A 12309-nucleotide genomic window follows, 5' to 3' on the forward strand; every position below is an offset into this window, starting at 1 on the left:
GGGCTTGGGCTGTGGTGCTGGTGAGGGGCGCCACCAAGATGGGAAGGGTGCTGGACTGTGCCTGAGATTTTAATCCAGGAGTCTCGGAAAGTTTTGACATGACTGAGTGGATGGAAATGTGGCAGAGATGGGAGGTTTGGAATTAGGCAGAGGATGGGCTTGGCCTTGGGTCTGCCAATTCTGAGCAGATGACTGGGGTTGCAAGTACAAGGGTCCAGCTCCCCGGGGGGCTGGGGTGAGAGAACCAGGGAGCGGCAGGGCCACGCCCTCCCGGGGCGGGGCGGGGAGAGGCCACCTGTGCTCTCGCGAGCACGGGCTGCAGTCGTGGTACCTGGTGGGGGTGGAGTTGCCGGCCCTTCCCAGAAGGTCCGCAGCCTGGCCTAACAGTGTGTGGAATTCAGGCCTGGATGAAGGGCGTTGAAAGCTGCCCGGGACGAGCGGCCACTCTCCCTGGGAGGGGGGCTGTGAGGAGGCCTGCGTGCTCCGGCAGCCGAGATAATCCCGGGTTATTTCAGGAAGAGAGCCCTAAGAAGATAAAGAGGTCAGTGGCCAGCAGATGGACAGATAACCTGGCTTATCTGAGAGACTGGCGAGAAAGGGCCCTCTGGGGACCATGTCCTCTGAGACGGGAAGGTGCCAAAGTGCATCAGAGGGAGAACAGGGGGTAGGAAAAGGACCAGCAGCCGTGGCTCCAGCTGGGGAGGGGGCACCTCACGGCCCGGCCCAGTCTCTCCCTGGGCGGCAGACAGAAGTCCCTCTGGCTCAGATGGGAGATGGAGACCGGAGTTCCCTGAGGTCACCCCAAATTCAGGAACTCCAGACCTTATTCAGGGTCTGAACGCCTGACAACAGCCCCAGAGACGGCAGGCTTTTTACGTTTTACTCTTTCAGGTTGTTCAAGGGCAGGTGCCCACCTGCATTTACTGGAGGCACAGTGCCCGCGTGGTGTGACGTGTGGGTGCGTGTGACGTGGTGGGGACGTGCACGTGTGGGTGCTGTGTGTGGGCTTGGTAGCTGTGGGTGTGGGGTGAGTGTGACGGGTGGGTGTGATGCACGTGTGTGTGTGTGTGTCCAGTGCGGGTCTGGGGGTGGTGTGTGCAGTGCACGGGTGTGCCGCAGCGCGTGCTCGAGGTGTGAGCGGAGCCGTCTCCCGGCCCGGCCTCGCCCCCCACCCCCATCCTCGTGAAAGCGCAGCTGAGCCTTCACCGCCCTGTGCGGGCAGAGGCTCTCAGCTCCACGGGACGTGGTCCAGACTCCTCAAGACGTCCCGGGAGGCCTTCAGGATTCAGCTCAAGCCCTTCGAGCCCCCTTGGCCAGCCTGCCCTCCCAGGGACCTCCCGTCTTTTCTGACAGGCGTGGGTTTTCCTGTCTCTGAGTCCCCGTTCAGACAGTTTCCTCTCTGTGGAAGGGCCTGCCCATCCTCTCCACCTCAGAAAGCACCTTCGTCCTTGAAGGATCAGCTCCCAGACACTGAGCGGGTCGTTTGGCCGGAGCCATCCTCGCCCACGCCCTCTGCCCGCTGCCCTCCACCAGCTCGCACCCCAGAGCTGCCCATCGTGCACGGATGCCCCCTCACAGCTCATCACGGGGGGAGGCAGGTGTGGTGTGGGCTGCCACCATCGCACTGAAACGCCCCAAAGACGAGGATGGGGAGCCGGGCCCAGGCTCTGCACGCTCACCCTAGGAGTCCTCTCCGGGCTCCCCCAGAGGCCTGAGCTCCATCCCGCAGGGCCCTCACTCCCTGGTCTGTACTGCTGCAGGCACATTTTCCTAGGGCTGTCTTTTTTAACATTTTAATTGAGGTGTAATTGACATATAATGTTACATTGGTTTCAGGTGTCCAAGGTAACAATTCAGATATTTGTATACATTGTGAAATGATCACCAGGTAAGTCTAGTTACCATCCATCACTTTAGCGAGTTAACCTTTAGGATTCACTCTCCTGGCAGCTTTCAAGTATGCGCTACAGTGTTGCTGACCCCAGTCCTCACGCAGTCCTCCACCCCTGTCTTGACAGGACCTCAAACCCCCATGGTCACACTAGCCTCGAGCCCCCCGGTTCTCGACTTTCCTGAAGGCACCGCCATGCTCCCTGCATCCACGCTTCAAAGCTGGGCCTCCTCCAGCTGCCCTGCCCCCAGGCACCGACCACGTTTGTTCTGCTCCTTCCCCCTCCCTCCCCGCTGCAGGTTTTTTTTGTGCTTCCGGATTAGACTGCAGTAGCAGAAGCAAATACTGACGAAGCATGGTATAGACTTAGAGTCAGAAGGGGGATCAATCCAACCCCTCCCGCCCCTTCGCTCTGCAGGGGAGAACACTGCAGTGAGTGGTCAGTGTGGCACCCCACAGACCTGGGTGAGATCTCCTTTGGGCTGGATTCCCAGCAGCCCGAGGAGCCCAGGGCCTGCCGTGCACCGCCACACTGCTCTCCAGAAGGGCGGCACCACTCGAATTCCCAGCTTGTGTGTCTCTGTTACCCACCACTGCATGCTTCCCGTGCTTCTGAACTTTGGGGGTTTCCTTTTCTGTATAGTTTGTCCACACTTTTGCCTGTTTCCTGGTGGGTCCGCAGCCCCCTCCTCACTGATTTCTAGAAGTCCTTTGTATATTGTTGATATCAGAGGATACCTAGAATTAGAATAAAATCTATGTCGGTTTTAGACCTCCTCCCATTCGGTCCTCCATCCACTAATTTTATTCCTGGTATCCTTCAACGGCAATGAATCCTTCATTTTGATGCCGTCAAGCTCAAAACCAATCTTTTAAATTCTGGTGTGTGCTTTTGAAGTTTTAAGATGTCCTTTCCGGTTTCTAAGTCACAAAAACATTTTCCTAGGTTTTCTTGTACTAACCTTATACTTACTTATCTTTATCTAGCATTTCCAAAGTGACAGGCACTCTGCAAAGCGCTTTGCAGACACTATCTTAATAGGTGGAGAGTGTTTTAGGTACTTTGCATGTATTACTTCTGTGGATCCTCACAACAACCCTAGGAGTTGAGGGCTATTATTACCACCCTCATGTTACATTTCAGGAGACTGAGGTACTGAGAGGTTAAGTAACTTCTAAGTAACACACAAGTTGAAGAGTCTGAGAGCCTGGCTCCAGAGACTGTGTCCTCAACCTCTATACTAACCCATCTCTCTAATGTGACCTTCACAGCAACCCCTAGTGTGGTAGTTAATTTTATGTACCAAAGTGACTGGGTTGAGGCATGCTCAGAGAGCTAGTAAAACCGTATTTCTGTGTGTGTCCGTGAGAATGTCTCTGGAAGAGATTGGCAGGTTAGTATTTGAGTCAGTAGACTCAGTAAAAGAAAATGCCTTCACCAGTGTGGGTGGAGATCACCCAATCCATCTGAGGGCCTGGAGAGAGCAAAAAGGTGGCGGATTTGCTGTCTCTGCTTGAGCTGAGATGTCAATCTTCTCCTGCCCTTGGACACAGGACATGGGTGCTCCCGCTTCTCAGGCTTTCAGACTAAGACCAGGACTCGGGCCATCTGTATCCGCCCACCCCCATTCTCAGACCTTCGGCCTCAGGCTAAATTACCCACCAGCTTTCCTGGTTCTGCAGTTTGCAGACAGAAGATCATGGGGCTTCTCGGCCTCCATCATGGCATGAGCCAATTCGTATAATAAATCTCCTCTTCCATATACATTATATATCCTATTGGTTCCGTTTCTCTGGACATCCTGACTAATACACTGAGAGAAGATGAGCAGGAGCCACTCCTGGGGAAAGGGGAGCACCTGCCCCAGCTCGCAGCCCCAAGCTGTGCCCTGAGCCACTGCACTGTTGTCTTAACCTCAGTCCCTCTGGGAAAGCCTGAGACCTGGAGCTGGGTGGTGCGTTTTGGGAAGTGATCCCAGAGCACAGGAGGGGGGGATTGAAAAGAGTGAATGGGGAAGGAGGACAGGCCAATCCAAGGATGAGTTTTCAGGCTGGTTGCTGCTGTGGCAGCGGGGGCTCCGTCCTGCTGGGAGCCTCCGAGGAGCACACAGAATGGGACTCCGAATTATCCCCAGGAGCAAGAGGACAGCATTTATCAAGCAGCTCCCCTCCCCCATTGTCGCAAAGCTTAGCTTATCACCTGTGTGAGTGTCCGGAGGGCCTGTCCTGGTCACAGAGGAGCCCTGGGGCAGAATGGTCACAGGTGCCTCTGACAGGTGCTGTCAGATGCCACCTGGGCAAGGCTGGTGCTGCAGCCCAGGCTAGGTCTGGGCGGAGAGCACGTGAGGCCAAGGCGCTGCCCAGAGCTGTTACCATTGGCACTTCGTTCCTAGTTTCTCTCCCTGCAGGCCTGTCTCACTTCTCCAAGCAGACAGCTGGCCTCTGGTAGGTGGGTGCAACCTCGGCTCATTCGTCTTTATTTCCTCCACGATGCCCAGTGTGCTGCTATAACAACCCCGCCTTTTCTGCTCCTGGCACCAGGGGTGGTCTCTACATGTGCCGATGCCTTTAATCCTAGTGGGAGCCCTGTGCTAACGCTTTATGCATGATGACATGGAGGCTAAGAGGTTTAGGGACCAGTGCAACAGAGCTAACTAAGGTCAGAATCCAGGTTGGCGTTATGCAGAGGCCTCCTCAGGGCTGGCTGAAGGGGGAGCCCCAGCTGCTTCTGTCTGGACCACGGAGACCAGCGGGAAGCAGGAGGGAGGTGTCCTTTACTCAGAGGAAACTGAACAAAGGCCCAGAGGCAGGAGAGCCTGGGCTTGTATTAAGAAGAGCAGTTTGGCTAAGTGTCGAAAATTTGTGGGTGGCACTCCTAAAAGAGTTGCCATTTGGAGAGGGGTGAGGGGAGGAGGTGGCAACAGGGGTGATTTTTTTTTCTACAGCTAGTTGGCAGTGGGGGGGGGGAGCTTGTATTGGACTTCTAAAGCCCCGTCACACTGCAGTCTCCTTGAGGGCAGGAACCCCCGCTTCTCCTTCTCTGTGTGACAGAAGCAGAGAGACGCCTCCCCCCACCCCCTGCCCACTCCCGGCCGTGTGCATGGGTGTGTGTGTGCCCTTCATCATGGACGTGGTGGGTAGAAAGATAAGCTGGGGTGGTGGCCACTCCTGGCTGGCCCTTTCAGCCTATCCCCTGGTTATACTCTCTCTCCTATTCTAACCCACCCACCAGACTAGCCTCACCCCACAGCTCAAGGGGCAGCTCCACCCACTCGTCATCACTTCCATTATTGGTTTTCAGCAAAGAGTCTAACAGTCCTTGGGGACTCCTCTATTGCGTCACGCAGGAGCAGAAGGGTTGTTCTCTCTGTAGATTCCTACGAGCTGCCACCCTCCCCGGGCTCTCACAATTCAATGGCACCAGGAATGGAAGGGAGGAGAGAGCCCCTGACCTGTGGCCTGGTTGGCCCTTGGCCCTTGGCGTTGGAGGTATGCTTTGTCCTTGGTCTCCCTCCTGTGTGTCCCTCCTGTGACTTCAGCAAATTCTCTGTCCCCACAAGCAACTGCCTTATGGCCCACCTCCTTCAGCCGGCCCTGGTCCCAGGCTCCTGGCTCTCACCCCTCCCCTCCAACCCCACCTCCAACAGGTAGCCACGGCTGACAGCGGTATGTATTTGTGATATATATTCAAAACCGGAAGCACACGATGTGTATCCCTGTGCAAATTGCTCCCTCACCTCAATAATACCACGGCCACCTTTCCGTGGACTGTGTGTGGACCCAACTCATTCTCTTAAATGTATGTCAGTACTTGCACATGCTGTAATATTTTGAACAGGTTCTCTTCCCATTATTTATTGAGAAACTGTCACGGGCAAGGCTATATTCTGGGGACCAGAATGTACATTCTAGTAAAGGAGACAGGAGGTATAAAAGTAATTAAATAAATAAGCAGCAGCATTATGGATGGTGTTAAGTGTTGTGAAGAAAATAAAACTGGGGGGTGGTTTGAGAAAGGAGGTGACATTTGACAACTCAGATACAAACATCAGGATAACAAGAAAGATGCGTACTTGGGCCATGTCCAGTTTGGGGCTGGGACACACCCTGCTGATGGCACCTTTGAGCCCATGGGATGGAGATGGTGGAGATGGTGATGGGTGAGCCCCGTGGCGCGAGTCTTCCCTCTTATTCAGTGTCCTCAGGGGTGGTGGCAGCTGTCCAGGCCCAGGGACAGATGCAGAGGCCCACATCCCCTGTGGCTGAGTCCTTTTTCACAGGCCCTCCAGGTGCAGCTGTAGTTCTGCCTCACTCTTGTGACCTCTTCACGTAACAAATGGACTTTCTTCTTTGAAAAACTGAATAAAATGCCTAGCCTGCGTCTGCTTTCACAAGATACCGTATGTGAAAGGGCTTGAAGGAAGGAAAGTTTCAGAAAAAAAGAAAAAAGAGAGGAAATTCTCTCTATGTTTTCTAGGTCTGCTGTAACAAAGTATCACAAACTGGGTGGCTTAAAACAGTAGAAATTTCGTGTCTCACAGTTCTGGAGGCCAGAAGTCTGAAATCAAGGTGTTAGTAGGTTGGTTCCTCCTTAGGGGCTCAGAGGAAGAACCTGTTCCTCTAGTCATTGGATTAGGGCAACCCTGATGACCTCATCTTAACTTGATCTCATCTGCAAAGACCCTATTTCCAAATAAGGTCATAGCCACAGGTACTGGGGGTTAGGACTTGAATATATCCTTTTCGGGGGACACAATTCAACCCCTAACAGTATCTAATGTCATCTTCATCATCAGCATCATTACTATCATTATCATCACGAAAAAATCAGTGTTAAAAAACAAACACCAGGGCTTCCCTGGTGGCGCAGTGGTTGAGAGTCCGCCTGCCGATGCAGGGGACACGGGTTCGTGCCCCGGTCCGGGAAGATCCCACATGCCACGGAGCAGCTGGGCCCGTGAGCCATGGCCACTGAGCCGGCGCGTGCTCCGCAACGAGAGAGGCCACGACAGTGAAAGGCCCGCGTACCGCAAAAAAACAAAACAAAACGAACACCAGGGCTTGAGTCACGCCCCAGCGGAGACGGTGCGCAGGCGCACTTGCTCCGTAAGGCCCCGGAAGTGGTGGCGCCAACCTGCCACCACACCCGCGGTGCTCTCCGGTTCTGACATTTGTCCGTGAGGCGGCAGTTCCTCGGCGTCAGGGTTGTCGCGTAGGAGATAAAGTCGGAGGAGGTGAACGAACCTCTAGAACGCGCCCCTGGCAGGGAAATTATCTTCCTCTTCTCCCCGATGCACAGAACCAAAGTGGGCTTGAAGGATCGCCAGCAGCTCTACAAGCTGATCGTTAGCCAGCTGCTCTATGACGGCTACATCAACACTGCTGATGGCCTCATCAAGGAAATCAAGCCTCAGTCTGTCTGTGCACCCTCGGAGCAGCTCCTGCATTCATCAAACTAGAAATGAAACGACTGTGTGCATGGAGAAAGGTCCAGAAGAATTCATACAAGGAATGGAAAACGATGATACTACAGTTCACTATGCAATTGGTCTTTCAGATACAGTTGCCCCTGGCACAGGAATTGACCTGGAGTTTGATGCAGATGTCCAGACTATGTCCCCAGAGGCTTCAGAGTATGAAACATGCTATGTCACATCCCATAAAGGACCATGTCGTGTAGCTACCTATAATAGAGATGGGCAATTAATAGCTACTGGATCTGCTGATGCTTCCATAAAAATACTTGACACAGAAAGAATGTTGGCCAAAAGTGCCATGCCAGTAGAGGTCAGGATGAACGAGACTGCACAGCAGAACATGGAAAACCACCCAGTGATTCCAACTCTTTACGACCACGTGGATGAAGTCACGTGTCTTGCTTTCCACTCAACAGAACAGATCCTCGCCTCTGGTTAAAGGGATTATACTCTTAAATTATTTGATTATTCCAAACCGTCTACAAAAAGAGCCTTCAGATACATTCAGGAGGCTGAAATGTTATGCTCCATCTCTTTTCATCCTTCTAGAGACTTTATGCTTGTTGGGGCTCAGCAGCCTACTCTTCGACTTTATGGTATCAACACATTTCAGTGCTTTGTCTCTTGCAGTCCTCAGGATCAATACACTGATGCATCAAATTATGGGATGGTGTTTCAAACCGCTGCATCACAACTTCTGAGAAAGCACACGATGATGCTGAAGTTTGTTTTGCCATTTTTTCCAAAAATTCAAAATACATTCTGTCAAGGGAAGAAGACCGTAGCTAAACTTTGAGAAATATCAACAGGGTGAACCCTGGTCAGATACACAGGTGCTGTCATGAGTGGACGGCACGTGCACCGGACGTAGTCCGTCTTCAACCACACGGAGGACTGCGTGCTGCTGCCTGACTAGAGGACCATCAGCCTCTGCTGCTGGGACTCAAGAATGGCCGAGTGCCGGAACCTTCTCTCCCTGGGCCACAACAACGTCGTGCACTGTATCGTGCACTCGCCCACCAACCCCGGCTTTGTGACCTGCAGCAACGACTTCGGGGCGCGGTTTTGGTACCACAGGTTGACCACGGACTAGAGCTGCCTGTGTTACATAGGGTTCTTTTCTCGAGGACTCCGTGCCTCCTTCCCCTTGTGTCCCATCACCAGCTTCAGTAGTAAGTCATGGTACCATCTTTGGCAGTTGTGCTGCCACCTGTACGTCCTTCTGGGATTTGTACGAATCTTTTTTTACCTTGATGGAGAATCATGGTGGAAAAAGTTGGAAACACAGATCTGTGCGGTTGTTCTGCACCCACTGATTGTTACATGGTGATTTTCATCGGTTTTGTAAACACAGGACTTGCTATTTCTCTTGATCATTTGAAGAAGGAGAGTATTAAAGTGCTTTCTAGATCTCAAGTGGATCTGTCATGAAAAAAAAAAAACCCAAATGCATTATCAGCAAACTGGATATGCCTGTTTTTGTGTGGGTGGTAGTGTGCTGTGACATGACAAAGGCAGTGACAGATTTGCAGGAACCTGGGAGAGACAAGACTTAGGTCCTGCTTGGCGCTTCTCAAACAGCAGTGCACACATGAACCACCTGGGGCTTGTAAAAATGCAGACCCTTGTCAGTAGGCCTGGGGCAGCCCTATATTCTGCATTTCTGTCAAACTCCCAGGTAACGCCTCTACCGCTGGTCCATGGACCACGCTGTGAGTAGCAAGGGTCTGATGGATTGCCACCATACAGGCCTCTGCTCTGCCTAAGGCCCAAGTGTTGGTCACCTTTGAAGAACCTCGCCCTCTTTCTCCCATGACCTTCATGACTTCAAGAGCCGGCCTGGAAGGCTTCACGCGTGTCACTTCCCACTTAGGTGGTCCCAGCTGTGATGTCTTTCCCTTCCTAACCCGTTCCTCACATGGCACGCTGTCTTTTCTTAGCCTCACATTAGTATTCTAGTGGACGGCCTCACTGATGGTGGAATGCACTGGGGGAGCCCAGAGGAAACTTAGCTGAAAGGAGGCCTGTAAACACCGCAGAGCACAAAACACATTCAGCCAAAAGACCCCCATTCCTGGACCCCATCCAGACTCGTCCCTTTATTATTTTTGTTCTCTTTCCTCTTTTACTAGACCTTGCCTGAAAACAGCCTGGGTGTTGCTAAGGTAACGCTGTAGAGCCTCCCCCCAATACATCATTGTTTAATTCCAGCAGCAGCAGCCCAAGGAATTTGCTATTTGTTTAAGAGATGAAAGCCACAAACTTCCACACATTCTTCTCTAGTTTCACTCCCCTCGAACTGTATGGCCCAGTCAGAGCGGAGCACATTGGGTGGAGTGGACTCATGGGACCCCACAAAATAATGGGTGCTTGAGAATGGTCCTCATCACCCAAAGAGAGAGAAAGAGAGAGCTGGGATTTCTCTTGATGGGGCACCAGGGGCGATAACTGTCCTCACTGAGGGTCTGAGATGGGCCTGGTGGGAAAGGACAGCCTCTCAGTTATGTTCCCTCCCAGCCTCAGCTCTGGAAATCACACTTCCCTCGGGGCCTCAATTTCACAGACTGCGACTCCAGGAAGGGTACCTGAAATCCCACGAGCAGCACACCTAACCTGTGCGAAAACACATGGGATGTGGTTCAGGGCGCAGAGGTGTTTCAGGAGCACATACAGCCCCATTTAACGAGCTTTATCAGGAAACCACTGTGGCTTGCGGGCCTGTGAGGTAGGTACTGGGGACACAGTGTGCATAGCCCTGGATTTGCAGCTTCTTACCAGCAGGAGCATTGATCCGACTCTGCTCTGCTGCCACTGACGGAATGATTTCTCTCTCGGTCCTTGCTTTTCTTTTCTTTTCTTTTTTTTTTTTTTTGCAGTACGCAGGCCTCTCACTGTTGTGGCCTCTCCCGTTGCAGAGCACAGGCTCCGGACGCGCAGGCTCAGCGGCCATGGCTCACGGGCCCAGCCGCTCCGCGGCATGTGGGATCTTCCCGGACCGGGGCACGAACCTGTGTCCCCTGCATCAGCAAGCAGACTCTCAACCACTGTGCCACCAGGGAAGCCCTATCCTTGCTTTTCTTTGTCATTCTGCTTCTCTCACGGACAACCACTTGGCTCCCCCTCTGTGTCGCATCCAAACTCCCTAAGCTGATACATTTGATTGGTTCAAGTATCACTAGCTCTAGGCCTAAGCTATCTCATAAGACACTTGGCTGACCAATAGAGAGGCAGCCCCTGGTCAGGTGCTCACCCTTGGGTCCCATCAGCTGTAGCCCACCTACCATAGCTCACGTGGTGCAGCATGGCATCTTTAAAGGGAGCTGCAGTTATAGGAGGTCTTCGGAGGCCTGTTCATCCACCCAGTGTGAGTTACATGATAAAGTGATGCTTTCAGAAGAGTTCTGGGGAGAGAGCAAGATGTCTAATGAGGAGGCTTGATTGAATTTTGTGGTGTGTTGTGGTGTGTGACATAATCTCTCTGTCATCCCACTGAGACTTTGGTGAAATGTACATCGCTCACCAATGCTTCTGGTGTTAGACATGTGTTGGGTTTTTTTTTTTGATTAATTCTTATTGGAGTGTAGTTGCTTTACAACGTTGTGTTAGTTTCTACCGTACAGCAAAATGAGTCAGCTATACGTATACATATATCCCCTCTTTTTTGGATTTCCTTCCCATTTAGGTCACCACAGTGCAATACCTAGAGTTCCCTGCGCTCTACAGTATGTTCTCATTTAGTTATCTATTTTATACATAGTGTCAATCGTGCATGTGTGTCAGTCCCAAGCTCCCAATTCCTCCCCCTCATCCCCTAGACATGTGTTTTTGAAGGTTGGCTGTGCTCACTCTGACCTCCAGGAAGACAGATTTAGAACAGAAGCTGCCTCCCGGGGGCCCAGCCACAATCTGTTACCTATAGAAAAACGTGAGAAGTTCCGCAGCCAGTGGAAGGAGAAAATAGGATCAATCTACTGAAGTATCAGGTTCACCTGTACACAACAGACAGCCATAGTGAGACAGAGATGGAGATCTCCAAAAGACACATACCCAGAGAGATACATACAGAGAGACACAACACATATAGCGGCCCACGCACACCCACTGAACCGAGGAGAGCTCTGAAGACAGCTTGTGGCTCACGTGTGGTGGAAGGGAACACTGCACATAGGAGGGCGAGGCTGTCTAGCACAAAAAGAAGAAAAGAACCATCTTTCTGGATGCTTAGGAGGTCATGGTAACTGACCACGAGTTCAGGTCGCTGAACTCATTTCCAGGAGAGGACAGGGTGAGTGCTATGGCTGGGTGATTCAAGATAATCCCTTTTCATAGGAAGATATGTCCCTCAAAGTTGAAAAGCAAAACAAAAAAAACAAAAAAAAAACCCCAAAAAGCAGATGTAGACAGGCTTTTGGAGAAGTTGCCAGAATCCAGATGAGTTCCAAGTGTCTGTTTAGTCTGTGGCCCCAGCACTCAGAAAGGGACCCCCTTGGGGAACACTGTGATACCTTCAGTGTCTGGAGAAATTGTCAGTTTGGTTAGGGAGCCCACGTTGCACAGAAGGGTGGCTGTCCTCTGCCTGTGGTTCTCACTATGCAGCCACCCATATAGGGACTGAGATCATGAAGGAATTAGATACTGGATTCCAGCCACAGCCAGTTCTGGAGGGAGGCCCAGCACCTGAACAGCAGAAGGGGGAAGTGGATGAGTTGTCCCTGTGGTAAGATGTGGAGCTCACACTTGGGCTGTCATGTCTGGAAGGGATCTTGGAGGGCTCCTTGTCCAACCCTTTATTTTTTACAGGAGAAAATGCAAGCTCAGAGATTAAGTGATTTGCCTGGGGTCATGCAATGACTTGGTGGTGACCTGACAAACTCATTTACCAACAGCCGCTGCCCTTAACTTAGGTTTTGTTTTTGTTTTTTCCCTCTTAGAGGAAGATCA

The 12309-nt window shown here is 52.0% G+C and overlaps 1 pseudogene across 1 annotated transcript; it reads left to right on the forward strand.

Annotated features, from left to right (window-relative positions):
• Positions 1 to 7182: 7182 nt before the first annotated feature.
• On the forward strand, positions 7183 to 8461 carry LOC309810289 (cleavage stimulation factor subunit 1-like; annotated as a pseudogene). Its single transcript has one exon. The product of its transcript is annotated as a cleavage stimulation factor subunit 1-like (transcript).
• Positions 8462 to 12309: the final 3848 nt, after the last annotated feature.

The sequence above is a fragment of the Mesoplodon mirus genome (assembly GCF_964341445.2).
Source record: "Mesoplodon mirus genome assembly, chromosome: 9".
NCBI lineage: Eukaryota > Metazoa > Chordata > Mammalia > Artiodactyla > Ziphiidae > Mesoplodon > Mesoplodon mirus.